Genomic DNA, 27758 nt, shown 5'->3' with positions numbered 1-27758 from the left:
CAGGTTTTGGCAGAATGGGAACTGCAGGACCCAGTGCCACCGGGCTGGCCCTGCTGGGAAGGAAGGTGCCATCCAGCACAGGAGGGGCATGGCATGGAAAGGTAGACGCTGCTCTATCCCCCTGTGGAAATCAGCACGGTGCCTGTCTTTCAAAGGCAGGGGCCTACGTGAGTCATTAGTATCCTGAGAGGAAGAAACCCCAGGGACAGAAAGCACCATTTCTAGAGTACTGGCAGGGCAAAAATCCCAGAGAGATGAAGCCATCACAATAAAGAGATGGGTGGCATTCTGGGCCAGGTTTGCCTGTGATGGCAAGGTCCTGCACATGACAACTGGAGAGCTGATGGTCCCATTGTTCTACTTTCTGGGTCTTTTTATGACCCAGAGGAATCCTGATTGAGTCTGTGAAGCACTGAGCTTGGAAAGTCCTGGTTCACTGTTCTTTGTTGTTTTGGTTTTTTGGTTTTTTTCCTATGGACAGCATCCATTTGTGACTTCAGCCAAGCCAGCATCTATCCTGTCACAACTGATCAACTCAGTCAAGAAGAGGAAGAAGAATTAGGAGACGAGAAAGTTACACTCATGTCAAGATGTTATCTCCAAAGGCAATTTACAGTAGCATTGCAGAGTAGAATTCTAGAGTAGGACTGTTGAAGAGTTTTGTACATTAGGATTATAGATTAGGATTATAGAAGAGGATTATATATAAGGATTAATTCAATAAAGTAATTCAATAAAGTTTCTGAAACTTCAACTCATTTGGAAGATTTCCTCTCCTTCTGACCCCTTCAGAAAACTTCCTTCTGAATTACTAGTTGTTTTTTACTGGTGCTAAGTCACACAAATGGCTTCTTTAGTATGGTTTGTAAATGGAAAAGGCTCGTCTTCATTCATTCTCTCCAGACCATACTGCCTTTGGAATATGGCCCGCTGGCTGGTTTTTGCCTAACTTTGGTATTTCTAGTTGAGGCAGAAAGGGCAATGGCATTTGCAGGAAAAAACCAAATGAGCGGGGCAGCCCAAACACCCTGTGCAGATGCAGGCATTGAGCTGTGACTCGAGAGCATTTGGGTTCCTGCCACTTGGAATTGGATCCCTAAATGCAATGTCTTTGGCAGAAGGAGAGCCTTACTCAAGTGAGAAAGCAGAAAGATCAGAGAGGGGGCTCGGGAAGGTCTCCTGTGGCGCAGAGCTGTCAGCAGCGCCTGTGAGGTGCGAGCGGGCCCGGCCTTGCGGAGCCCCAGCAGAGCCCCGGCAGAGGCCGGAGCAGCCTGAGCCTCGGCAGAGGCAGGCTGGAAGGAGGCCCAGGTAGCTGCAAAGGGCAGCAGCCGGGCCCTGGGTGCCTCTTCCTGGGAGCGGGCGAATCCTCGGCTCTCAGAGCCCGGCTGGCAGCTGGCTGCTCCCGAGGGGAAGCGCAGCCGTGCTGGGCACAGCCCGGACTGGAGGCATTGGTCTGGAGTGTGCCCAGGAGCAGAGCAAGGCGAAGGGCAGCCCAGGGCCGCTGGGCTGGCTGAGGGTTCCTCCTCTTCTGCTGCCTGCTCTGTAACTCCTGGGAAAGGTCAGCAGTGTGTGCAGCACTCTGGGCACCGGGGGAGTGAGCCGGGCTGCTCGGCAGGCTGGAGCACAGGGCAGCCTCCTTCAGGCACGGCACTTCTGCCAGGGGAAGCGAGGCCGGCGGGAAGCAGTGACAGCTTGGCAGGTCACATCTGCAGGAGCCAGTGCCTCACGCAGCTCTGGGAGGAAGCGCCTGCAATCCTGCAGTTCTGCACCGAGCCAGAGCAAAGGGGTGAGATGCAGAGTGTTTTGCAGAAATATTCAGGGCCACCAGGCCAGCCTGCTTTGTGCTGTCTGGCACACAGCAAGCGCTGTGCAATGCCGCTCTGAGCTGCTGGGAGAGAGGGAATCGGGCATGTGCCTGAGAGTTTTGCTTGAGGAGTGAACTGATTTGGAAGGGAGTGCGGAATAATTTCAGTAGGCAGTTGAAATAAATAAGGCAAGAGATCCTTCTCCTCTTTAATGCCTTTATTAAAAATCAGGTTGGGTGGGGAGAACCCACGGGTCTCGCACATGCCACCACTGCTCCCAGTGGCACGGAGGAGGAAAAGTGCAGCTTTGTCCGCTGGTCTGCAGGCAGAGCTGGGGCTTCCATCCTCAGGGGAGTACCAGGACATTGCCCAGTTTTTCAGTTTGACATTCGAGGTCCTCTTTCTAGCCGATGTCTTTTAGGTTAGGGTGAAAGGTAAAAAGGGTCTTAGCGGATACTGGTTTCTGTTCCTCACATCTAGACATCACTTCAATCTCTTAATTCCATGGTGGCTCGTTTTTTTTAGGGGTTTTTCCTGCCAGGTTTGGTCTGGGGTTTCCTCATTTGCATACCAGCCCGATGTCACCTCCTCCTCACAACCCCGGGTGCCATTTTCCAGGTAGCAGCAGGGTGATACTCGACGAAGGGGATTTCTAACCATCAACAGCAGGTAATTAAAGAAAAACTATTAACAACAGGTGATTACAACATGAAATTATTAACAGCAAATAGTTACAACTCCAACTTGGCAGCAATTGGTTTAACTTGTGAACTCTGCAACCTTTAAAAACAATGGACAACTTTTCTCCTCATAACAGCAATCTGTGTTTTCTTCATTAATTTCTGAAAGAAAGTCACAATGTGTTGCACACAGGTAGGGGTATTAGAAAAGAAAGGCCTTCTAAAATCAGGCCTTGCTCTGCTAACTTCCCAGCTGGCCTGTTACGTCTTCTACGTGCAGCCAGTTAACTTCCCATGGGGAAAGTCCTAGGAATGAGTGCAGCTAGCACAACAAGCTATTGTGCTAAGAAATCTGTTTGCATCTCTTATAAACAAGAACTCTGTCTCATGAACGTCCACAAAGGAAAAATGTAATCACCTGAGTAAGAGTGAGTCTTCAAAAGAGAGAGTCTTAGCATGTACACACCAAAACACCTTCTAAGCAATGAATTGTGTGGCAAGAAAACTACCAGCCAGTTGGAGTTGAACGTGAGGTCTGTGAAAATGGTATAAAAATGAGTTATGTGAATAAAGAATTGGCTTTCTCTGCATGAACAAACGGAGTCCCAGCTGCTTTATTGACACAGCAATGTGGCTTCTCTCAGCAAGAGCATTTGCAGGGTGTATTGATGAAATGCTTGTGTTTGCTTCCCAGAATAGGAGGGCGAGGCGTATAAGTGTAACAAATAGGGTTTCATCTTGTCAATTCCTTTAGCTTTAACAGGCAGTGCTGAACCCTGTATTCCCCCACTGCAGTGCTTACTGTGTGCATGTGGCTATCTTGGCCTTGAGAATAAAGAAAGTGGTCCTGCTAAGAAGGTAGCTGGAATGCATTCAACATTCAAAGGGAAGAAAGTGTTTAGGAGGCTCTTGACCACCAAAGGAGAATTTGAGGAATGGGATATTTCCCTAACGACTGTGTCAGGAACCAGAGTCGTGTCTGAGGCCCTGCCGTATTTGATCCATGTTTGAGCAGGTTGACAAGACAATGAAGAAAAGTGTATTGTTTAATAGGTGGCAACTTGACCCTTGGAAGAGAAACAATGTGTTGGTCAATCGGTGGGCAGTCAAGCTTTGAAAAAAGGGGAACAATGTTTAATGGAGCCCTTGGTGGCAGGGAGTCATGGAGTCATCATGGCCTCATCTCACAGCCAGCCATGTATGAGCTGATGCCGTAACTGGGAAAATTCCACTCCTGCGCAGGAGATACAAGCCTGGTTCTGGGGTAGAGGAGTGAGAAGGACGAGATTCACACGGTTTTGATCCAGGGGATGTCTTGCAAGTGCACTGCCTACCTGCTCCTGCCACCAAGCACCACGCTCCATCTCCTTCTCCTGCTCAGCAGATTTTTGGGAATCAAGGGGTTGGTTGTCAGGACCCAGGACATCCCTCTGGTTGTCCTGAGCAGGCAAGACCCCTGCCAGGGGTCTCAGAGACCCGGGCACAGAGCCCAAAAATACCTGTGGTTGTGATTATGACCCGTGGAGCAAGTTACCAACCATAGATGAATATCTGCAAGCCACAGTAAATTAAGTAGAATGATAGTGAATTTATCATGGGGTGAAACAGTAGATTTTGGGGTTTCTAGAATAGGGGTTCAGGGGGCAAGATGGAGGGATCTGGGCATGTCCTACCTTTCTCCTTCCTGGCCTCCATCTTCTGCTGGGATGTTGGCACATTTAGATTGGTTTAGAGTAGAAGCTCACTGTCTAACATAGGTGATAGGTATCGGAAAGTAATTGTAAACATTGTATGCATAGTTTTTAGCATAAAGACATAACACCGCCCCGGGGGCAGGCAGAATGCCTGTGACTGTCTTGCTGAGCAGACCTCGGCAGGACAGGAGAAATAATTTTATAGATAAGATTCAATAAACAACCTCGAGACTGAGAAATGAAGAGCCCTGACTCCTTCTTCAAGCGCCAGGCTGGAAAAAGGGACTTTGCAACTTTTCTCGGGGTCACTCTGACAAGCTAGAGACCCCAACAGTTGGTATGTATTGTTTGCTACTGCAACTAATGGAATACATTTGCTTTACAACCCCAGTTGTGTCTTAGGTTCTTTTGTGCATGGGTCTCCTCCTGAACCTGTGGCAACGACCACCAGGGACCTACAGAACACTCCTACTCTGATGTCGATAAATTCTGAGAAGTGATTGAAATATGTCAATAAATTTGGGGTAATGTTTAGCCTAGGAGTTTCAGGAAAGTATTGAATATGTCTTAGTTCCATGGATACAAACTAGTAGGTGTTATTGCTGGGTGTGCAGGGCTTAGGGAAGGGATTCCCTATGCTCCCAGCGCTAAAATAAAGTAATGCCTCCTTTCTAACCCTGAGCTGGCAGCAGGCATCAGGCCCTGCTTGGTAGCTTTCAACCTTTTCCAGCTGTTTCCTCTGGTTGGTCTTTTTAGGCACCAAAGCTCCTTGCCATGGTTGGCCAGGGTGTGTGCAGAGTAATGCAGCCCCCACAAAGCCCTTGGTTTCCCTACAAGTTGCCAGTTGGACTACTTTCAAAGGGGAAGAAAGGCAGAGATATACATTCACAGGTGTCCGGGTAATATCCAATAAATGTGCAAATATGTGGGAGGATTTGTTAGGAATGATTTCATCTGTTATGCCCACAGTGCCTTCTCTTCTGGTTCTGTGCACTCTAGGTGAGTAATGAAATAGTTGGCTCTCACAGTTAAGAGATAGATGTTATGTGGGTGTTCAAATGCGAAGTGATGTTATTAGAAAATGTTCTCCCATAGTCCTCTTTCTTATCCCCCTTGTAATAGCCTTGGTAGTCAGGGCTTTTGGGGAGGGCTGGCTTGTGACCACGAGGCACGGCTTAATAACACCTGACCTCCAATCAAGATGTAAGAGGACAGCAGAGAAAGATTTGACAGACAAAACTTTGGGAGGGGCTAAGGGTATTAAAGGCAGAGCATCCCTTTTGTAGATGAGCATGTGGCTGCTAGTCATGGAGACTCCCAGTGCTGGAATCTTTCCTTATTCAGTCCTTTGTTAAGGTTTAAGAAACCTTTAAAAAGTTAAAAACAAGGGTCGTTTCTCAGAAGTGCAATACTGTGGGCCATTTTCTTGGTCTGGTTTCCTTAGCTTGTGTCCCATCTGAGTGCTCAGTTGGGGTACAGGCTGTAGGTGCTTTGTGCACTCTTGGAGTTACTCTTGGATCCCTTGAAACAACAGGCTTTGGCCCACGAGGGGAATTTGTGCTGCTTTGTGATGGAGGAGAACTTCCCAGGCTGTCTTCTGTTTGCTGTAGGGAAGGTTGTTATTGCCTGGCATAAATTCACAGACCAACATAGAGTGTTTGCTTTGTGATGTCAGGGCATGGTTGCCACCTTGTCGTGGTGACATCAGAAGGTTGCCTTAGTGCATGGAAGGCCTGAGCGTCAGAGCAGCCCTAGAGCTTGCTCAGTGCAGTAGCATTCTCCTGGGTGAGGCATTTGTCAGTGAACACCTGTGCACTGACAAGAGCCTTGCTTTTTCTACTGTTGGAGCACAGCCTGCAAACTTGCAGAGCAGTGCTACAATGATTGAGCAACTTGCTCCTGCACTTTTTGGAGCATATGCTGTTACTTATTCTGTATATTTTGTGACTCACCTGGCACGTAAGTAGAGGTTTTCCATGGGTGTAACCAGAATGATGGCTTTGGTATGTCTTCCTGCTCTTTCTTAGTGACTGAGTTGATTTAGAAACAGAAAGAGCATTAGAATGCCACTGGTTTGGGAAAGCTCCTGTCAAAACACTCAGCTGAAAAATGAGTGTCTGTAGCCACAAGGGCAGCATTTGCAAGGGAACCTGCAGGGCTTCCGTTCCCTCCACAGGAGAGTTTGTGGCAGCAGAGTCTGTCATTTCCTCAGTTTGCTGGGACAAGCAAGACAGCTTTGAAAATGTAGACTGCTGGAGACGTTCTTGAAGGGCCTTCTAAAAACTCTGCAAATGTTCCCAGCATTCAGGGAAAGCTTCTTTCGTTCTACATTTCCTCATGAAAGGATTTGACTAACTAAGTAATCCTTTACTGAGTGCAACAATAGTGATTTTCCCTTTGCAATGAAATGCAAACTCCAAAGCAGTGAGTGTCTGCTCCTTAACCCTGGAGCTGCTGCTGCGCTCTTCCACAATAGAACTGCCACAGCTCCAGGGGATCTTGGGGAAGCTTTTTTGTGCAACTGTTTCCAGCAAGTTAATGAGAATTAGTGCATGCAACTGATTAATTTAAAAAAGTACCTGAAGGAGAGGATTTTAGAAGATGTTTTATGTTTTTGGTAGAACAGGAGCATAGAGTGTTAAAGAAGACTTTGCATTTTCTTGGTCATCTTTGTATTCATTTACTGGCAAAACAGGCCAAGGTGTAGGCACAGCCAAGAATACTGTCCCAATCTCTTGCTGGCTGTGTGAATGAAACGTGTCTCCTGGAGGGAAGTTGTGAAACAGGAAATCATCTCTGTTGGGGTTGACTTCTTCTGTGCGATTCAGCAGCCCAAGCAGTTTTCTCACAGCATCTGGTTCATTTTCCCTTGCCCACTACAGGTCACGTGAAGCGTGTATTCAGTGGTGCTGATCGTGAGGTGAGTGAGAAAGGGAAATTTCATGTTCCTGGTCTTTAAGAATCGTAGAGCGAGCTGTCAGCAGGGCCAGTACCAGTAGAGTGTAGAGGGCCAGCTAGGGAGGCCAAAAGAAAATCCATTTTCACGCCTTCAACGAAAATAACAAAGGCATAAGTGGATATTTCCTAATTTGCATCTCAGAGCCCAGAAAAACTGCCAACTCAGTTTTGCAGAGAGAATGTTGCTTGCTGACGGCAGCCAGGGGGGAACACTGAACTGAGAGCAATTTCCCCTAGAGTAGAATAGGCCCATTAAAATTTAGTCAGAGTGACTGACAATTCTATTCCTATCTATTTAATAACATCTCCTTAAAAGGTGCCGCTGTAGAAAAACAAGGCCATCCTAAAATGGTGGATGCTGTATTTTAAGTCAGATGGGCAGCTTTGTGCCTGGATGGCTGCATGGGCCAAAAAGGTGCCAAGGCTGCTGCAGGTCTGGAGAAGCTGCAGATGAGGCAGACTGTGGCCCGGTGGCCAAGAAGGCAAAGGGCATTGTGGCCTGTGTCAGCAGCAGGGGGGCAGCAGGAGCAGGGCAGTGAGCGTCGCTCTGTGCTGGGCAGCGCTGCGGCCACAGGTGGAGTGCTGTGTGCAGCTTTGGGCCCCTGTGAAGCAGAAAGTGATAGAGGAGCTGGTGCATGTGCAGAGAAGGCCTCGGGAGCTGGCAAGGGTGTGGAGCACAAGGCCAGTGAAGAGGTGCTGAGGGAGCTTTAGCCTGGACAAGGGGAGGCTCATGGGGGACATTCAAGCAGACTTCTATAGATGCCTACATGACAGTGCTCACCACAAGGGCTGTTTCCCATCCAAACAACCACTCTCTGCATCCAAGTGTTTTAGACATATGCGTAGCTGACACTTCAATCTTGTTTTTTGTTGGTTTCCTCGGAGGACAAGCCATCGTCATTTTCTCATTTTCCAGACAGCAAAGATGCCTCTGCACTACTCTTTTGGCCCTTATAAAGCACAGAAAGGGATTCTGAACCTTTTCTGGTTTTCCATGTCTGCCGCAGCAGTCACAGAGACCTTGGTGGTTCTTTCTTACTTCTCTGTTTAAAAGCTTTCAACAATAGAAAGCTCAAATTTGCAGAGATGACCTACCTTGCTGATAGCAGACAGAGAAGAAATATCAAATTCTTAGCAGGATAATGCTCTGTTTATTTGGCCCATTTCAATTTGGTTGGTGTGACTTAGAATCCCATTGCTAACAAAGTGTATGAGTTCTCCTTTCAAGATGTGGTTGTAGATCCAAGGAGAAATGGGGTTATAAGTGAGAGGTAATGGCCTGTCCCTCATGCTTCTCTCTTACCACAGGTGACAGGACCAAGAACTGTCTCTCCTCTGGCTCTCTCTGCTCTTGCTGAAGAAGCCAGAGAGGAGGAAAATGAGGAAGAACAGGACAAGTGTCCACCTAGGGTCATATCACCGCCTACTCATACCAAAAGAGTAAGTGCCCATTCTGGGGGTTGCTGTCTTGAGTACAAGGCAAAGGTGCAAGTTTCTGAGCAGCCAGCACTTGCTGTTGCTGACTGAGGATGCTGAGTGCTGGAGTCCTGAAGGATGTAGGCATTTCCTGAAGGCAGTGACAGCAAGAAATTGGCCTTTGACCTGTCATGCTGGGGCACTGAAGAGCATGGGCCTGTAACTGAGCTTCTGGCAGCTTTGCTGAGGGAAGCTCCATCTCTGGGCTTCTGAAGTGTTATGGCCAAGGGCGCACGTGGTAGTGCTGGAGGTCAAAAGGCTCTTTTGGTTTGTTTTCCCTTTTTGGAAAGGTGTCTTTGGCTTGTGGAATTGTTCTTCAGATTTTTTGAGTCGTTCTTCACTGGTAGAGTCTCTGTTAGCCCAGCTGCCTTTTGGCTTTTGCTCAGGTTCAAGGAGATGTTTGTATAGTCCATGAAGCTGTGGGGAGCCATTCTTGTCTCAGGTGGCCAAAGAAAGGAACCGCGCAGTGTCGAAGCCTCCTTGTGAGGCAAACAGCAAAAGGGGCAACTCTCTATTAATCACTTTTGGGCTGAAGTCTGCAGCTTTGGCAATTGTATTGGTACCCGCAGTGGGGGTGAAGCTGCAAGTCCTTGACAGCTGTCTTGTGTTGCTCAGAAGAGGAAGGCCATCTTGAAATGGTGGATGCTGTATTTGAAGTCAAACAAGCAACGTTGTGGATGGGGAGCTGTGTGGGTCAAAATAGGGCAGGGGTGCTTCAGGTCAGGAGAAGCTGCAGATGAGGCAGACCGTGGCCTGGTGGCCAAGAAGGCAAAGGGCATCGTGGCCTGTGTCAATAGCAGTGGGGCAGCAGGAGCAGGGCAGTGCGTGTCGCTCTTTGCTGGGCAGCGCTGTGGCCACAGCTGGAATGCTGTGTGCAGCTGTGGGCCCCTGGAAGCAGAAAGTGATAGAGGAGCTGGTGCATGTGCAGAGAAGGCCTCGGGAGCTGGCAAGGAGGTGGAGCACAAGGCCAGTGAAGAGGTGCTGAGGGAGCTTTAGCCTGGACAAGGGGAGGCTCATGGGGGACATTCAAGCAGACTTCTATAGATGCCTACATGACAGTGCTCACCACAAGGGCTGTTTCCCATCCAAACAACCACTCTCTGCATCCAAGTGTTTTAGACATATGCGTAGCTGACACTTCAATCTTGTTTTTTGTTGGTTTCCTCGGAGGACAAGCCATCGTCATTTTCTCATTTTCCAGACAGCAAAGATGCCTCTGCACTACTCTTTTGGCCCTTATAAAGCACAGAAAGGGATTCTGAACATTTTCTGGTTTTCCATGTCTGCCGCAGCAGTCACAGAGACCTTGGTGGTTCTTTCTTACTTCTCCGTTTAAAAGCTTTCAACAATAGAAAGCACAAATTTGCAGAGATGACCTACCTTGCTGATAGCAGACAGAGAAGAAATATCAAATTCTTAGCAGGATAAGGCTCTGTTTATTTGGCCCATTTCAATTTGGTTGGTGTGACTTAGAATCCCATTGCTAACAAAGTGTATGAGTTCTCCTTTCAAGATGTGGTTGTAGATCCAAGGAGAAATGGGGTTATAAGTGAGAGGTAATGGCCTGTCCCTCATGCTTCTCTCTTACCACAGGTGACAGGACCAAGAACTGTCTCTCCTCTGGCTCTCTCTGCTCTTGCTGAAGAAGCCAGAGAGGAGGAAAAGATGGAAGAACAGGACAACTGTCCACCTAGGTTCATATCACCGCCTACTCATACCAAAAGCGTAAGTGCCCATTCTGGGGGTTGCTGTCTTGAGTACAAGGCAAAGGTGCAAGTTTCTGAGCAGCCAGCACTTGCTGTTGCTGACTGAGGATGCTGAGTGCTGGAGTCCTGAAGGATGTAGGCATTTCCTGAAGGCAGTGACAGCAAGAAATTGGCCTTTGACCTGTCATGCTGGGGCACTGAAGAGCATGGGCCTGTAACTGAGCTTCTGGCAGCTTTGCTGAGGGAAGTTCCATCTCTGGGCTTCTGAAGTGTTATGGCCAAGGGCGCACGTGGTAGTGCTGGAGGTCAAAAGGCTCTTTTGGTTTGTTTTCCCTTTTTGGAAAGGTGTCTTTGGCTTGTGGAATTGTTCTTCAGATTTTTTGAGTCGTTCTTCACTGGTAGAGTCTCTGTTAGCCCAGCTGCCTTTTGGCTTTTGCTCAGGTTCAAGGAGATGTTTGTATAGTCCATGAAGCTGTGGGGAGCCATTCTTGTCTCAGGTGGCCGAAGAAAGGAACCGCGCAGTGTCGAAGCCTCCTTGTGAGGCAAACAGCAAAAGGGGCAACTCTCTATTAATCACTTTTGGGCTGAAGTCTGCAGCTTTGGCAATTGTATTGGTACCCGCAGTGGGGGTGAAGCTGCAAGTCCTTGACAGCTGTCTTGTGTTGCTCAGAAGAGGAAGGCCATCTTGAAATGGTGGATGCTGTATTTGAAGTCAAACAAGCAACGTTGTGGATGGGGAGCTGTGTGGGTCAAAAGGAGGCAGGGGTGCTTCAGGTCAGGAGAAGCTGCAGATGAGGCAGACCGTGGCCTGGTGGCCAAGAAGGCAAAGGGCATCGTGGCCTCTGTCAATAGCAGTGGGGCAGCAGGAGCAGGGCAGTGCGTGTCGCTCTTTGCTGGGCAGCGCTGTGGCCACAGCTGGAATGCTGTGTGCAGCTGTGGGCCCCTGGAAGCAGAAAGTGATAGAGGAGCTGGTGCATGTGCAGAGAAGGCCTCGGGAGCTGGCAAGGAGGTGGAGCACAAGGCCAGTGAAGAGGTGCTGAGGGAGCTTTAGCCTGGACAAGGGGAGGCTCGTGAGGGACATTCAAGCAGACTTCTATAGATGCCTACATGACAGTGCTCACCACAAGGGCTGTTTCCCATCCAAACAACCACTCTCTGCATCCAAGTGTTTTAGACATATGCGTAGCTGACACTTCAATCTTGTTTTTTGTTGGTTTCCTCGGAGGACAAGCCATCGTCATTTTCTCATTTTCCAGACAGCAAAGATGCCTCTGCACTACTTTTTTGGCCCTTATAAAGCACAGAAAGGGATTCTGAACCCTTTCTGGTTTTCCATGTCTGCCATAGCAGTCACAAAGGCCTTGGTGGCTCTTTCCTACTTGTCCATTTAAATGCTCTCCAGAAAGAAAAGCTCAAATTTGCGGAGATGACCTTACTTGCTGATGGCAGACAGAGAGAAATATCAAATTCTTAGCAGGATAATGCTCTGTTTATTTGGCCCATTTCAATTTGGTTGGTGTGACTTAGAATCCCATTGCTAACAAAGTGTATGAGTTCTCCTTTCAAGATGTGGTTGTAGATCCAAGGAGAAATGGGATTGTATATTACAGGTAATGGCCTGTACCTCATGCTTCTTTCTTGCCACAGGTGACAGGACCAAGAACCGTTGCTGCCCTTGTTGCCTCTGCTCTTGCTGAAGAAGCCAGAGAGCAGCAAAAAAAGGTAGACATCCACAAGCATCCAGCTGTGGTCACAGTGCAGGTTGCTCGTACCAAAAGAGTAAGTGCCCATTCATGGGGTGCTGTCTTGAGTGCAAGGCAGAGATGCAAGTTTCTGAGCATCCAGCACTTGCTGTTGCTGGCTGAGGATGCTGAGTGCTGGAGTCCTGCACGACGTAGCTATTTTCTGTGGGCAGTGACAACAAGAAATTGGCCTATGAGCTGTCGTGCTAGGGCACTGAAGAGCTTGGAGCTGCGGCTGAGCTTCTGGCTGCTTGGCTCAGGGAAGCTCCATCTCTGGGCTTCTGCAGTGTTATAGCCAAGGCTGCACGTGTTAGTGCTGGAGGTCAAAAGGCTCTGTTGGGTTTTGTTTCCTCGTTTTGGAAAGGTGTCTTTGGCTTGTGGAAGTGTTCTGCAGTTTTCTTGAGTGGTTCCTCACTTGTAGAGTCTTTGTTGACCCAGCTGCCTTCTGGCTTTTGCTCAGGTTCAAGGAGATGTTTGTGTTGTCCATGAAGCTGTGGGGAGCCAATCTTGTGTGTGGCCAAAGAAAGGAACCAAGGAGTTGCGAAGCCTCCTTGTGAGGCAAACAGCAGAAGGGGCAACTCTCTGTTGATCACTTTTGGGCTGAAGTCTGCAGCTTTGGCATGTGCCTTGGAGGCCGGAGAGGGGGTGAAGCTGCAAGTCCTTGACAGCTGTCTTGTGTTGCTCAGAAGAGGAAGGCCATCTTGAAATGGTGGATGCTGTATTTGAAGTCAAACAAGCAACTTTTTAGATAAGGAGCTGTGTGGGTCAGAAGGAGGCAGGGTTGCTGCAGGTCTGGAGAAGCTGCAGATGAAGCAGACTGTGGCCCGGTGGCCAAGAAGGCCAAGGGCATCGTGGCCTGTGTCGGCAGCAGTGAGGGCAGCAGGAGCAGGGCAGTGAGCATCGCCCTGTGTTTGGCAGCACTGCGGCCACAGCTGGAGTGCTGTGTGCAGCTGTGGGCCCCTGGGAAGCAGAAAGTGATAGAGGGGCTGGAGCGTGCACAGAGAAGGCCACGGGAGCTAGGCAAGGAGGTGGAGCACAAGGCCTGTGAGGAGGTGCTGAAGGAGCTTTAGCCAGGAAATGGGGAGGCTCATGAGGGACATTCAAACAGACTTCCATAGATGCCTACCTGGCCATGCTCACCACAAGGGCTTTTTCCCTTATAAACATCCACTCTCTGCATCCAAGTGTTTTAGACACATGTAGAGCTGACACTTCCATCTTATTGTTGGTTGCTTTCCTAGGAGGAGAACCCTTCTTGAGTTTCTAGTTTTCCAGCAATCATGGATGCTTCTGCACTATTTTCTGGCCCTTAACAATGCAATGAAAGAGATTCTGAACCCTTTCTGGTTTTCCACGTCTACCGCTGCCGTCGCAAAGGCCTTGCTGTCTCTTTCCTACTTTTCAGAGCTTTCAAGAACTATAAGCTGTGTTTTGCATAGACAATGTTGCTTGCTTATAGCAGACAGGAAGGAATATTGAATTCCTAGCGATGTACTCATCTGTTGAATTTGCCAATTTCAATCTGGTTGGAGTGACTTAGAATGCCTATGCCAACAGAGCTGATGAGTTCTCCTTAGCAGGTGTTGCTGTAGATGCGAGAGGAAGTCAAGTTATAAGCCCTAGGTAACGGCTTAACCCTATGATTCCCTCTTGCCGCAGGTGACAAGACCAAGAGCTGTCTTTCCTCTGGCTCTCTCTCCAATTGCTGAAGAAGCCAAGGAGGAGGAAGATGAGCAAGAAAAACTGAAGCGTCCAGCTGTGGTCACATCACCGCCTGCTCGGACCAAAAGAGTAAGTGCCCATTCTGGGGGTGCTGTCTTGAGTGCAAGGCAGAGGTGCAAGTTTCTGAGCAGCCAGCACTTGCTGTTGCTGGCTGAGGATGCTGAGTGCTGGAGTCTTGCACGACGTAGCTATTTCCTGTGGGCACTGACAACAAGAAATTGGCCTATGAGCTGTCGTGCTAGGGCACTGAAGAGCTTGGAGCTGCGGCTGAGCTTCTGGCTGCTTTGCTCAGGGAAGCTCCATCTCTGGGCTTCTGCAGTGTTATAGCCAAGGCCGCACGTGTTAGTGCTGGAGGTCAAAAGGCTCTGTTGGGTTTTGTTTCCTCGTTTTGGAAAGGTGTCTTAGGCTTGTGGAAGTGTTCTGCAGTTTTCTTGAGTGGTTCCTCACTTGTAGAGTCTTTGTTGACCCAGCTGCCTTCTGGCTTTTGCTCAGGTTCAAGGAGATGTTTGTGTTGTCCATGAAGCTGTGGGGAGCCAATCTTGTGTGTGGCCAAAGAAAGGAACCAAGGAGTTGCGAAGCCTCCTTGTGAGGCAAACAGCAGAAGGGGCAACTCTCTGTTGATCACTTTTGGGCTGAAGTCTGCAGCTTTGGCATGTGCCTTGGAGGCCGGAGAGGGGGTGAAGCTGCAAGTCCTTGACAGCTGTCTTGTGTTGCTCAGAAGAGGAAGGCCATCTTGAAATGGTGGATGCTGTATTTGAAGTCAAACAAGCAACTTTTTAGATAAGGAGCTGTGTGGGTCAGAAGGAGGCAGGGTTGCTGCAGGTCTGGAGAAGCTGCAGATGAAGCAGACTGTGGCCCGGTGGCCAAGAAGGCCAAGGGCATCGTGGCCTGTGTTGGCAGCAGTGGGGGCAGCAGGAGCAGGGCAGTGAGCGTCGCCCTGTGCTTGGCAGCACTGCGGCCACAGCTGGAGTGCTGTGTGCAGCTGTGGGCCCCTTGGAAGCAGAAAATGATCGAGGAGCTGGAGCGTGCGCAGAGAAGGCCACGGGAGCTAGGCAAGGAGGTGGAGCACAAGGCCTGTGAGGAGGTGCTGAAGGAGCTTTAGCCAGGAAATGGGGAGGCTCATGAGGGACATTCAAACAGACTTCCATAGATGCCTACCTGGCCATGCTCACCACAAGGGCTTTTTCCCTTATAAACATCCACCCTCTGCATCCAAGTGTTTTAGACACATGTAGAGCTGACACTTCCATCTTATTGTTGGTTGCTTTCCTAGGAGGAGAACCCTTCTTGAGTTTCTAGTTTTCCAGCAATCATGGACGCTTCTGCACTATTTTCTGGCCCTTAACAATGCAATGAAAGAGATTCTGAACCCTTTCTGGTTTTCCATGTCTACCGCTGCCGTCGCAAAGGCCTTGCTGTCTCTTTCCTACTTTTCAGAGCTTTCAAGAACTATAAGCTGTGTTTTGCATAGACAATGTTGCTTGCTTATAGCAGACAGGAAGGAATATTGAATTCCTAGCGATGTACTCATCTGTTGAATTTGCCAATTTCAATCTGGTTGGAGTGACTTAGAATGCCTATGCCAACAGAGCTGATGAGTTCTCCTTAGCAGGTGTTGCTGTAGATGCGAGAGGAAGTCAAGTTATAAGCCCTAGGTAACGGCTTAACCCTATGATTCCCTCTTGCCACAGGTGACAAGACCAAGAGCTGTCTTTCCTCTGGCTCTCTCTCCAATTGCTGAAGAAGCCAAGGAGGAGGAAGATGAGCAAGAAAAACTGAAGCGTCCAGCTGTGGTCACATCACCGCCTGCTCGGACCAAAAGAGTAAGTGCCCATTCTGGGGGTGCTGTCTTGAGTGCAAGGCAGAGGTGCAAGTTTCTGAGCAGCCAGCACTTGCTGTTGCTGGCTGAGGATGCTGAGTGCTGGAGTCCTGCAGGATGTAGGCATTTCCTGTGGCAGTGACAGCAAGAAATTGGCCTTTGACTTGTCATGCTGGGGCACTGTAGAGCTGGGGGCGGCGGCTGAGCATCTGGCTGCTTGGCTTAGGGAAGGTGCTCCTTTGGGCTTCTGCGATGTTATGGCCAAGGGCACATGTGGTAGTGCTGGAGGTCAGAGGGCTCTTTTGGTTTTTTTTTCCCTTTTTGGAGAGGTGTCTTTGGCTTGTGGAATTGTTCTTCAGATTTTTTGAGTCGTTCTTCACTGGTAGAGTCTCTGTTGACCCAGCTGCCTTTTGGCTTTTGCTCAGATTCAAGGAAATGTTTCTGCTGTCCTTGAAGCTGTGGCTGGCCTTTCTGGTTGCGTGTAGCCAAAGAAAGGAACCGCGAAGTGTCGAAGCCTCCTTGTTAGGCAAACAGCAGAAGGGGCAACTCTCTGTTGATCACTTTTGGGCTGAAGTCTGCAGCTTTGGCAATTGCATTGGTACCTGCAGTGGGGGTGAAGCTGCAAGTCCTTGACAGCTGTCTTGTGTTGCTCAGAAGAGGAAGGCCATCTTGAAATGGTGGATGCTGTATTTGAAGTCAAACAAGCAACTTTTTAGATAAGGAGCTGTGTGGGTCAGAAGGAGGCAGGGGTGCTTCAGGTCAGGAGAAGCTGCAGATGAAGCAGACCGTGGCCTGGTGGCCAAGAAGGCCAAGGGCATCGTGGCCTGTGTCAATGGCAGTGGGGGCAGCAGGAGCAGGGCCGTCAGCGTCGCTCTGTGCCTGGCACCACTGCGGCCACAGCTGGAATGCTGTGTGCAGCTGTGGGCCCCTGGGAAGCAGAAAGTGTTTGAGGGGCTGGTGCATGTGCTGAGTAGGCCACGGGAGCTGGGCTTGGGTGTGGAGCACAAGGCCAGTGAGGAGGTGCTGAGGGACTGAGGGAGCTTTAGATTGGACAGGGGAGGCACATAAAGGACCTTCAAGCAGAATTCCTTAGATGCCTACATGACAGTGTTCACCACAAGGGCTCTTTCCCTTCACATCATCCTCTCTCTGCATCCATGTGTTTTAGACACAGGCAGCGATGACACTTCCATCTATTTGTTTGTTGGTTTCCTAAGAGGAGATGCATTGTTCATTTTCTAGTTTTCCAGTAATCATGGATGCTTCTGCACTATTTTCCAGCTCTTATCATGCAATGAAAGGGATTTTGAACACTTTCTGGTTTTCCATGTCTGCTGCAGCTGTCTCAAAAGCCTTGCTGTCTCTTTCCTACTTTTCCATTTGAGATCTTTCAAGACCTAAAAGCTGTGTTTTGCATAGACAACGTTGCTTGCTTCTAGCAGATTTCTTAGCAATGTAAAGATCTGTTGACCTGGCCCATTTCAATCTGGTTGAAGTGACTAAGAATGCCATTGCCAACAAAGTTCATGAGTTCTCCTTAGGTGCTGTTGCTGTAGATGCGATAGGAAATGAAATTATACGCCCTAGGTAACAGCTTATCCATGATCCACCTCTTGCCACAGGTGCCAAGGCCAAGAGTCCTCTATCCTCTGGCTCTCCCTCCAATTGCTGAAGAAGCCAAGGAGGAGGAAGATGAGCAAGAAAAACGAAAACGTCCAGCTGTGGTCAAATGGCCGCCTGCTCATACCAAAAGAGTAAGTGCCCATTCTGGGCTGCTGAGGTGCAAGTTTCTGAGCAGCCAGCAGTTGCGGTTGCTGGCTGAGCATGCTGAGTGCTGGAGTCCGGCAGGATGTAGTCATTTCCTGAAGGCAGTGACAGCAAGAAATTGGCCTTTGACCTGTCATGCTGGGGCACTGATGAGCTGGGGTCTGCGGCTGAGCATCTGGCTGCTTGGCTTAAGGACGCTGCTTCTCTGGGCTTCTGCAGTGTGACGGACAAGGGCGCATGTGGTAATGCTGGAGGTCAAAAGGCTCTGTTGGTTTGTTTTCCCCTTTTGGAAAGGTGTCTTTGGCTTGTGGAATTGTTCTGCAGTTTTCTTGAGTCCTTCCTCACGTATAGAGTCTCTTTTGTCCCAGCTGACTTTTGGCTTCAATAAGCTGCAAGGAGATGTTTGTATAGTCCATGAAGCTGTGGCAGGCCTTTCTTGTTGCATGTGGCCAAAGAAAGGAACCGCGCAGTGTCGAAGCCTCCTTGTGAGGCAAACAGCAGAAGGGGCAAGTATCTGTTGATCCGTTTTGCCCAGAAGTCTGCGGCTTTGGCAATTGCATTGGTACCCGCAGTGGGGGTGAAGCTGCAAGTCCTTGACAGCTGTCTTGTGTTGCTCAGAAGAGGAAGGCCATCTTGAAATGGTGGCTGGTGTACTTGAAGTCAAACAAGCAACTTTGTGGATGGGGAGCTGTGTCGGTCCAAAGGAGGCAGGGGTGCTGCTGCAGGTCTGGAGAAGCTGCAGATGAAGCAGACTGTGGCCCGGTGGCCAAGAAGGCCAAGGGCATCATGGCCTGTGTCAGCAGCAGTGGGGGCAGCAGGAGCAGGGCAGTGAGCATCGCCCTGTGCTGGGCAGCGCTGCGGCCACAGCTGGAGTGCTGTGTGCAGCTGTGGGCCCCTTGGAAGCAGAAAGTGATAGAGGGGCTGGAGCGTGTGCAGAGAAGGCCACAGGATCTGGCTAAGTTAGTGGAGCACAAGGCCAGTGAGGAGGTGCTGAGTGAGCTTTAGCCTGGACAAGGGCAGGCTCATGTGGGACTATATAGATGCCTTCATGAGACTGCTCACCACAAGGGCTGTTTCCCTTTCCAAACGTCTGCTCTCTGCATCCAAGTGTTTTAGAGACATGCAGAGATTACACTTTCATCTTGGATTTTGTTGGTTTCCTAGGAGGAGAAGCCCTGTTCATTTTCGAGTTTTCCAGCAAGCATGGATTCTTCTGCACTATTTTCCGTCTTATATCATGCAATGAAAGGGATTCTGAACCCTTTCTGGTTTTCCATGTCTGCCACAGCAGTTGCAAAAACCTTGCTGGATCTTTCCTACTTTTCCATTACAGAGCTTTCACAAAATAAAAAGCTGCATTTTGCACAAACAACGTTGCTCACTGAAAGCAGACAGGGAGGAGTAATGAATTCTTAGCAATATATAATGATCTGTTGAATTGGCCCGTTTCAGTCTGGGAGTAACTTAGGATGCCATTACCAACAAAGTTGATGAGTTCTTCTTAGCAGATGTGGCTGTAGATGTGAGGGGGAATCAAGTTATAAGCCCTAGGTAATGGCTTATCCCTATGATTCCCTCTTGCCACAGGTGACAAGACCAAGAGCTGTCTTTCCTCTGGCTCTCTCTCCAATTGCTGAAGAAGCCAAGGAGGAGGAAGATGAGCAAGAAAAACTGAAGCGTCCAGCTGTGGTCACATCACCGCCTGCTCGTTCCAAGAGAGTTAGTGCCCATTGTGTGTGGTGCTGTCTTTAGTACAAGGCAGAGGTGCAAGCTTCTGAGCAGCCAGCACTTGCTGTTGCTGGCTGAGGATGCTGAATGCTGGAGTCCTGTATGATATAGTCATTTCCTGTAGGCAGTGACAGCAAGAAATTGGCCTTTGACCTGTCATGCTGGGTGGGGCACTGAAGATCTTGGGGCGGCAGCTGAGCTTCTGGCTGCTTTGCTCAGGAAAGCTGCTTCTCTGGGCTTCTGCGATGTTATGGCCAAGGGCCAAGTTGTAGTGCTGGAGTTCAAAGGGCTCTTTTGGTTTGTTTTCCCTTTTTGGAAAGGTGTCTTTGGCTTGTGGAAATGTTTTTAAGTTTTCTTGAGTCGTTCCTCACTTGTAGAGTGTCTGTTGGCCCAGCTGTCTTTTGGCTTTTGCTAAGCTGCATGGAGATGATTGTGCTGTCCATGATGCTGTGGGGAGTCATTCTTGTCTCAGGTGGCCAAAGAAAGGAACCGCGCAGTGTCAAAGCCTCCTTGTGAGGCAAACAGCAGAAGGGGCAACTTTCTGTTGATCCGTTTTGCCCAGAAGTCTGCAGCTTTGGCAATTGCATTGGAGCCCGCAGTGGGGGTGAAGCTGCAAGTCCTTGACTGCTGTCTTGTGTTGCTCAGAAGAGGAAGGCCATCTTGAAATGGTGGATGCTGTATTTGAAGTCAAACAAGCAACGTTGTGGATGGGGAGCTGTGTGGGTCAAAAGGAGGCACGGGTGCTGCTGTTGCAGGTCACCTGAGGATGAGGCAGACTGTGGCCCGGTGGCCAAGAAGGCCAAGGTCATCGTGGCCTGTGTCAGCAGCAGTGGGGCAGCAGGAGCAGGGCAGTGAGCGTCGCCCTGTGCTGGGCAGCGCTGCAGCCACAGCTGGAGTGCTGTGTGCAGCTGTGGGCTCCTGGGAAGCAGAAAGTGATTAGGGGCTGAAGTGTATGCAGAGAATTCCACGGGAGCTGGGCTGGGGTGTGGAGCACAAGGCCAGTGAGGAGGTGCTGGAGAAGCTTTACCCTGGACAAGGGGAGGCTCATGAAGGACCTTCAAGAAGACTTCCTTGGATGCCTACATGACAGTGCTTACCACAAGGGCTGTTCCCCTGCCAAAAGTCCCCTCCCCGCATCCAAGTGTTTTAGACACAGGCAAAGCTGACACTTTGATCTTATTGTTGGTTGGTTTCCTAGGAGGAGAAGCCCTCTTCATTTTCTCTTTTTCCAGCCAGCAAAGATGCCTCTGTACTACTTTTCTGGCTCTTATCATGCAATGAAAGGGATTCTGAACCCTTTCTGGTTTCCATTGTGTCAGCAGGAGTTGCAAAGGTCTTGCTGGCTCGTTCCTTCTTTTCTATTTTAGAGCTTTCAAGAAGTAAAATCTGCATTTGCAGAGACAATGTTGCTCATTAAAAGAGCCAGGAAAGAATATCAAATACATAGCCATATTCTATTCTGTTGAATTGGCCCATTTCAATCTGGTTGGAGTGACTTAGAATGACATTGCCGACAAAGCTGATGATTTCCTTTTAGCAGATGTGGTTATAGATCTAAGGAGAAATGGGGTTATAATTGATGGGCAATAGCCTGTCCGTCATGCTTCTCTCTTGCCACAGGTTACAAGACCAAGAACCATCTCTCCCCTGCCTCCCTCTGCTCCTGGAGAAGAAGCCAAAGATGAGGAAGTTGAGCAAGTCAAATGGAAGCGTCCAGCTGTGGTCACACCACAGGCTGTTCATTCCAAGAGAGTAAGTGCCCATTCTGTGATGCTGTCTTTAGAGCAAAGCAGAGGTGCAAGTTTCTGAGCAGCCAGCACTTGCTGTTGCTGACTGAGGATGCTGACTGCTGGAGTCCTGCAGGATGTAGGCATTTCCTGAAGGCAGTGACAGCAAGAAATTGGCCTATGAGCTGTAATGCTGGGGCACTGAAGAGCCCGGGGTTGCAGCTGAGCTTCTGGCTGTTTGGCTCACAGAAGCTCCATCTCTGGGCTTCTGCGGTGTTATGGCCAAGGGCGAATGTGGTAGTGCTGGAGGTCAAAAGGCTCTTTTGGTTTGTTTTCCCTTTTTGGAAAGGTGTCTTTGGCTTGTGGAATTGTTCTTCAGATTTTTTGAGTCGTTCTTCACTGGTAGAGTCTCTGTTGGCCCAGCTGCCTTTTGGCTTTTGCTCAGGTTCAAGGAAATGTTTCTGCTGTCCTTGAAGCTGTGGCAGGCCTTTCTTGTTGCGTGTAGCCAAAGAAAGGAACCGCGCAGTGTCGAAGCCTCCTTGTTAGGCAAACAGCAGAAGGGGCAACTCTCTGTTGATCACTTTTGGGCTGAAGTCTGCAGCTTTGGCAATTGCATTGGTACCTGCAGTGGGGGTGAAGCTGCAAGTCCTTGACAGCTGTCTTGTGTTGCTCAGAAGAGGAAGGCCATCTTGAAATGGTGGATGCTGTATTTGAAGTCAAACAAGCAACGTTGTGGATGGGGAGCTGTGTGGGTCAGAAGGAGGCAGGGTTGCTGCAGGTCTGGAGAAGCTGCAGATGAAGCAGAAAGTGGCCCGGTGGCCAAGGAGGCAAAGGGCATCATGGCCTGCGTCAGCAGCAGTGGGGCAGCAGGAGCAGGGCAGTGAGCATCGCCCTGTGCTGGGCAGCGCTGCGGCCACAGCTGGAATGCTGTGTGCAGCTGTGGGCCCCTGGGAAGCAGAAAGTGATAGAGGATCTGATGCATGTGCAGAGAAGGCCTCGGGAGCTGGCAAGGGTGTGGAGCACAAGGCCAGTGAAGAGGTGCTGAGGGAGCTTTAGCCTGAACAAGGGGAGGCTCATGGGGGACATTCAAGCAGACTTCTATAGATGCCTACATGACAGTGCTCACCACAAGGGCTGTTTCCCATCCAAACAACCACTCTCTGCATCCAAGTGTTTTAGACATATGCGTAGCTGACACTTCAATCTTGTTTTCTGTTGGTTTCCTCGGAGGACAAGCCATCGTCATTTTCTTATTTTCCAGACAGCAAAGATGCCTCTGCACTACTTTTTTGGCCCTTATAAAGCACAGAAAGGGATTCTGAACCCTTTCTGGTTTTCCATGTCTGCCGCAGCAGTCACAAAGGCCTTGGTGGCTCTTTCCTACTTGTCCATTTAAATGCTCTCCAGAAAGAAAAGCTCAAATTTGCGGAGATGACCTTACTTGCTGATAGCAGACAGAGAGAAATATCAAATTCTTAGCAGGATAATGCTCTGTTTATTTGGCCCATTTCAATTTGGTTGGTGTGACTTAGAATCCCATTGCTAACAAAGTGTATGAGTTCTCCTTTCAAGATGTGGTTGTAGATCCAAGGAGAAATGGGGTTATAAGTGAGAGGTAATGGCCTGTCCCTCATGCTTCTCTCTTGCCACAGGTGACAGGACCAAGAACTGTCTCTCCTCTGGCTCTCTCTGCTCTTGCTGAAGAAGCCAGAGAGGAGGAAAATGAGGAAGAACAGGACAAGTGTCCACCTAGGGTCATATCACCGCCTACTCATACCAAAAGAGTAAGTGCCCATTCTGGGGGTTGCTGTCTTGAGTACAAGGCAAAGGTGCAAGTTTCTGAGCAGCCAGCACTTGCTGTTGCTGACTGAGGATGCTGAGTGCTGGAGACCTGAAGGATGTAGGCATTTCCTGAAGGCAGTGACAGCAAGAAATTGGCCTTTGACCTGTCATGCTGGGGCACTGAAGAGCTGGGGCCTGTAACTGAGCTTCTGGCAGCTTTGCTGAGGGAAGCTCCATCTCTGGGCTTCTGCAGTGTTATGGCCAAGGGCGCACATGGTAGTGCTGGAGGTCAAAAGGCTCTTTTGGTTTGTTTTCCCATTTTGGAAAGGTGTCTTTGGCTTGTGGAATTGTTCTTCAGATTTTTTGAGTCGTTCTTCACTGGTAGAGTCTCTGTTGGCCCAGCTTTTGGCTTTTGCTCAGGTTCAAGGAGATGTTTGTATAGTCCATGAAGCTGTGGGAAGCCATTCTTGTCTCAGGTGGCCAAAGAAAGGAACCGCGCAGTGTTGAAGCCTCCTTGTTAGGCAAACAGCAGAAGGGGCAAGTTTCTGTTGATCACTTTTGGGCTGAAGTCTGCAGCTTTGGCAATTGCATTGGTACCTGCAGTGGGGGTGAAGCTGCAAGTCCTTGACAGCTGTCTTGTGTTGCTCAGAAGAGGAAGGCCATCTTGAAATGGTGGATGCTGTATTTGAAGTCAAACAAGCAACGTTGTGGATGGGGAGCTGTGTGGGTCAAAAGGAGGCAGGGGTGCTTCAGGTCTGGAGAAGCTGCAGATGAAGCAGACCGTGGCCTGGTAGCCAAGAAGGCCAAGGGCATCGTGGCCTGTGTCAATAGCAGTGGGGCAGCAGGAGCAGAGCAGTGAGCGTCGCTCTGTGCTGGGCAGCGCTGTGGCCACAGCTAGAATGCTGTGTGCAGCTGTGGGCCCCTGGAAGCAGAAAGTGATAGAGGAGCTGGTGCATGTGCAGAGAAGGCCTCGGGAGCTGGCAAGGAGGTGGAGCACAAGGCCAGTGAAGAGGTGCTGAGGGAGCTTTAGCCTGGACAAGGGGAGGCTCGTGAGGGACATTCAAGCAGACTTCTATAGATGCCTACATGACAGTGCTCACCACAAGGGCTGTTTCCCATCCAAACAACCACTCTCTGCATCCAAGTGTTTTAGACATATGCGTAGCTGACACTTCAATCTTGTTTTTTGTTGGTTTCCTCGGAGGACAAGCCATCGTCATTTTCTCATTTTCCAGACAGCAAAGATGCCTCTGCACTACTTTTTTGGCCCTTATAAAGCACAGAAAGGGATTCTGAACCCTTTCTGGTGTTCCATGTCTGCCACAGCAGTCACAAAGGCCTTGGTGGCTCTTTCCTACTTGTCCATTTAAATGCTCTCCAGAAAGAAAAGCTCAAATTTGCGGAGATGACCTTACTTGCTGATAGCAGACAGAGAGAACTATCAAATTCTTAGCAGGATAATGCTCTGTTTATTTGGCCCATTTCAATTTGGTTGGTGTGACTTAGAATCCCATTGCTAACAAAGTGTATGAGTTCTCCTTTCAAGATGTGGTTGTAGATCCAAGGAGAAATGGGGTTGTATATTACAGGTAATGGCCTGTACCTCATGTTCTTTCTTGCCACAGGTGACAGGACCAAGAACCGTTGCTCCCCTTGTTGCCTCTTCTCTTGGTGAAGAAGCCAGAGAGGAGGAAAATGAGGAAGAACAGGACAAGTGTCCACCTAGGGTCATATCACCGCCTAAACATACCAAAAGAGTAAGTGCCCATTCTGGGGGTTGCTGTCTTGAGTACAAGGAAAAGTTGCAAGTTTCTGAGAAGCCAGCACTTGCTGTTGCTGACTGAGGATGCTGAGTGCTGGAGTCCTGAAGGATGTAGGCATTTCCTGTAGGCAGTGACAACAAGAAATTGGCCTTTGACCTGTCATGCTGGGGCACTGAAGAGCTGGGGCCTGTAACTGAGCTTCTGGCAGCTTTGCTGAGGGAAGCTCCATCTCTGGGCTTATGAAGTGTTATGGCCAAGGGCGCACGTGGTAGTGCTGGAGGTCAAAAGGCTCTTTTGGTTTGTTTTCCCTTTTTGGAAAGGTGTCTTTGGCTTGTTGAATTGATCTTCCGATTTTTTGAGTCGTTCTTCACTGGTAGAGTCTCTGTTGGCCCAGCTTTTGGCTTTTGCTCAGGTTCAAAGAGATGTTTGTATAGTCCATGAAGCTGTGGGGAGCCATTCTTGTCTCAGGTGGCCAAAGAAAGGAACCGCGCGGTGTCGAAGCCTCCTTGTGAGGCAAACAGCAGAAGGGGCAACTCTCTATTAATCACTTTTGGGCTGAAGTCTGCAGCTTTGGCAATTGCATTGGCACCTGCAGTGGGGGTGAAGCTGCAAGTCCTTGACAGCTGTCTTGTGTTGCTCAGAAGAGGAAGGCCATCTTGAAATGGTGGATGCTGTATTTGTAGTCAAACAAGCAACTTTGTGGATGGGGAGCTGTGTGGGTCAAAAGGAGGCAGGGGTGCTGCAGGTCTGGAGAAGCTGCAGATGAAGCAGACTGTGGCCTGGTGGCCAAGAAGGCCAAGGGCATCGTGGCCTGTGTCGGCAGCAGTGGGGGCAGCAGGAGCAGGGCAGTGAGCGTCGCCCTGTGCTTGGCAGCACTGCGGCCACAGCTGGAGTGCTGTGTGCAGCTGTGGGCCCCTTGGAAGCAGAAAGTGATAGAGGGGCTGGAGCGTGCACAGAGAAGGCCACGGGAGCTAGGCAAGGAGGTGGAGCACAAGGCCTGTGAGGAGGTGCTGAAGGAGCTTTAGCCAGGAAATGGGGAGGCTCATGAGGGACATTCAAACAGACTTCCATAGATGCCTACCTGGCCATGCTCACCACAAGGGCTTTTTCCCTTATAAACATCCACTCTCTGCATCCAAGTGTTTTAGACACATGTAGAGCTGACACTTCCATCTTATTGTTGGTTGCTTTCCTAGGAGGAGAACCCTTCTTGAGTTTCTAGTTTTCCAGCAATCATGGACGCTTCTGCACTATTTTCTGGCCCTTAACAATGCAATGAAAGAGAATCTGAACCCTTTCTGGTTTTCCACGTCTACCGCTGCCGTCGCAAAGGCCTTGCTGTCTCTTACCTACTTTTCAGAGCTTTCAAGTACTATAAGCTGTGTTTTGCATAGGCAATGTGGCTTGCTTATAGCAGACAGGAAGGAATATTGAATTCCTAGCGATGTACTCATCTGTTGAATTTGCCAATTTCAATCTGGTTGGAGTGACTTAGAATGCCTATGCCAACAGAGCAGATGAGTTCTCCTTAGCAGGTGTTGCTGTAGATGCGAGAGGAAGTCAAGTTATAAGCCCTAGGTAACGGCTTAACCCTATGATTCCCTCTTGCCACAGGTGACAAGACCAAGAGCTGTCTTTCATCTGGCTCTCTCTCCAATTGCTGAAGAAGCCAAGGAGGAGGAAGATGAGCAAGAAAAACTGAAGCGTCCAGCTGTGGTCACATCACCGCCTGCTCGGACCAAAAGAGTAAGTGCCCATTCTGGGGGTGCTGTCTTGAGTGCAAGGCAGAGGTGCAAGTTTCTGAGCATCCAGCACTTGCTGTTGCTGGCTGAGGATGCTGAGTGCTGGAGTCCTGCACGACGTAGCCATTTCCTGTGGGCAGTGACAACAAGAAATTGGCCTATGAGCTGTCGTGCTAGGGCACTGAAGAGCTTGGAGCTGCGGCTGAGCTTCTGGCTGCTTGGCTCAGGGAAGCTCCATCTCTGGGCTTCTGCAGTGTTATAGCCAAGGCCGCACGTGTTAGTGCTGGAGGTCAAAAGGCTCTGTTGGGTTTTGTTTCCTCGTTTTGGAAAGGTGTCTTTGGCTTGTGGAAGTGTTCTGCAGTTTTCTTGAGTGGTTCCTCACTTGTAGAGTCTTTGTTGACCCAGCTGCCTTCTGGCTTTTGCTCAGGTTCAAGGAGATGTTTGTGTTGTCCATGAAGCTGTGGGGAGCCAATCTTGTGTGTGGCCAAAGAAAGGAACCAAGGAGTTGCGAAGCCTCCTTGTGAGGCAAACAGCAGAAGGGGCAACTCTCTGTTGATCACTTTTGGGCTGAAGTCTGCAGCTTTGGCATGTGCCTTGGAGGCCGGAGAGGGGGTGAAGCTGCAAGTCCTTGACAGCTGTCTTGTGTTGCTCAGAAGAGGAAGGCCATCTTGAAATGGTGGATGCTGTATTTGAAGTCAAACAAGCAACTTTTTAGATAAGGAGCTGTGTGGGTCAGAATGAGGCAGGGTTGCTGCAGGTCTGGAGAAGCTGCAGATGAAGCAGACTGTGGCCCGGTGGCCAAGAAGGCCAAGGGCATCGTGGCCTGTGTCGGCAGCAGTGGGGGCAGCAGGAGCAGGGCAGTGAGCGTCGCCCTGTGCTTGGCAGCACTGCGGCCACAGCTGGAGTGCTGTGTGCAGCTGTGGGCCCCTGGGAAGCAGAAAGTGATAGAGGGGCTGGAGCGTGCACAGAGAAGGCCACGGGAGCTAGGCAAGGAGGTGGAGCACAAGGCCTGTGAGGAGGTGCTGAAGGAGCTTTAGCCAGGAAATGGGGAGGCTCATGAGGGACATTCAAACAGACTTCCATAGATGCCTACCTGGCCATGCTCACCACAAGGGCTTTTTCCCTTATAAACATCCACTCTCTGCATCCAAGTGTTTTAGACATGTAGAGCTGACACTTCCATCTTATTGTTGGTTGCTTTCCTAGGAGGAGAACCCTTCTTGAGTTTCTAGTTTTCCAGCAATCATGGACGCTTCTGCACTATTTTCTGGCCCTTAACAATGCAATGAAAGAGAATCTGAACCCTTTCTGGTTTTCCACGTCTACTGCTGCCGTCGCAAAGTCCTTGCTGTCTCTTTCCTACTTTTCAGAGATTTCAAGAACTATAAGCTGTGTTTTGCATAGACAATGTTGCTTGCTTATAGCAGACAGGAAGGAATATTGAATTCCTAGCGATGTACTCATCTGTTGAATTTGCCAATTTCAATCTGGTTGGAGTGACTTAGAATGCCTATGCCAACAGAGCTGATGAGTTCTCCTTAGCAGGTGTTGCTGTAGATGCGAGAGGAAGTCAAGTTATAAGCCCTAGGTAACGGCTTAACCCTATGATTCCCTCTTGCCACAGGTGACAAGACCAAGAGCTGTCTT

The 27758-nt window shown here is 49.5% G+C and overlaps 1 protein-coding gene across 1 annotated transcript in view; it reads left to right on the top strand.

Moving 5' to 3' along the window:
- LOC132342046 (serine/threonine-protein kinase PAK 3-like) overlaps positions 1-27758 on the top strand; it is a 52932-nt gene that overhangs the window by 14140 nt on the left and 11034 nt on the right. The window lies entirely within an intron of this gene.

This window comes from Haemorhous mexicanus, chromosome Z (genome assembly GCF_027477595.1).
Source record: "Haemorhous mexicanus isolate bHaeMex1 chromosome Z, bHaeMex1.pri, whole genome shotgun sequence".
Lineage (NCBI taxonomy): Eukaryota > Metazoa > Chordata > Aves > Passeriformes > Fringillidae > Haemorhous > Haemorhous mexicanus.
This window is presented reverse-complemented; position numbering and strand designations above follow the sequence as displayed.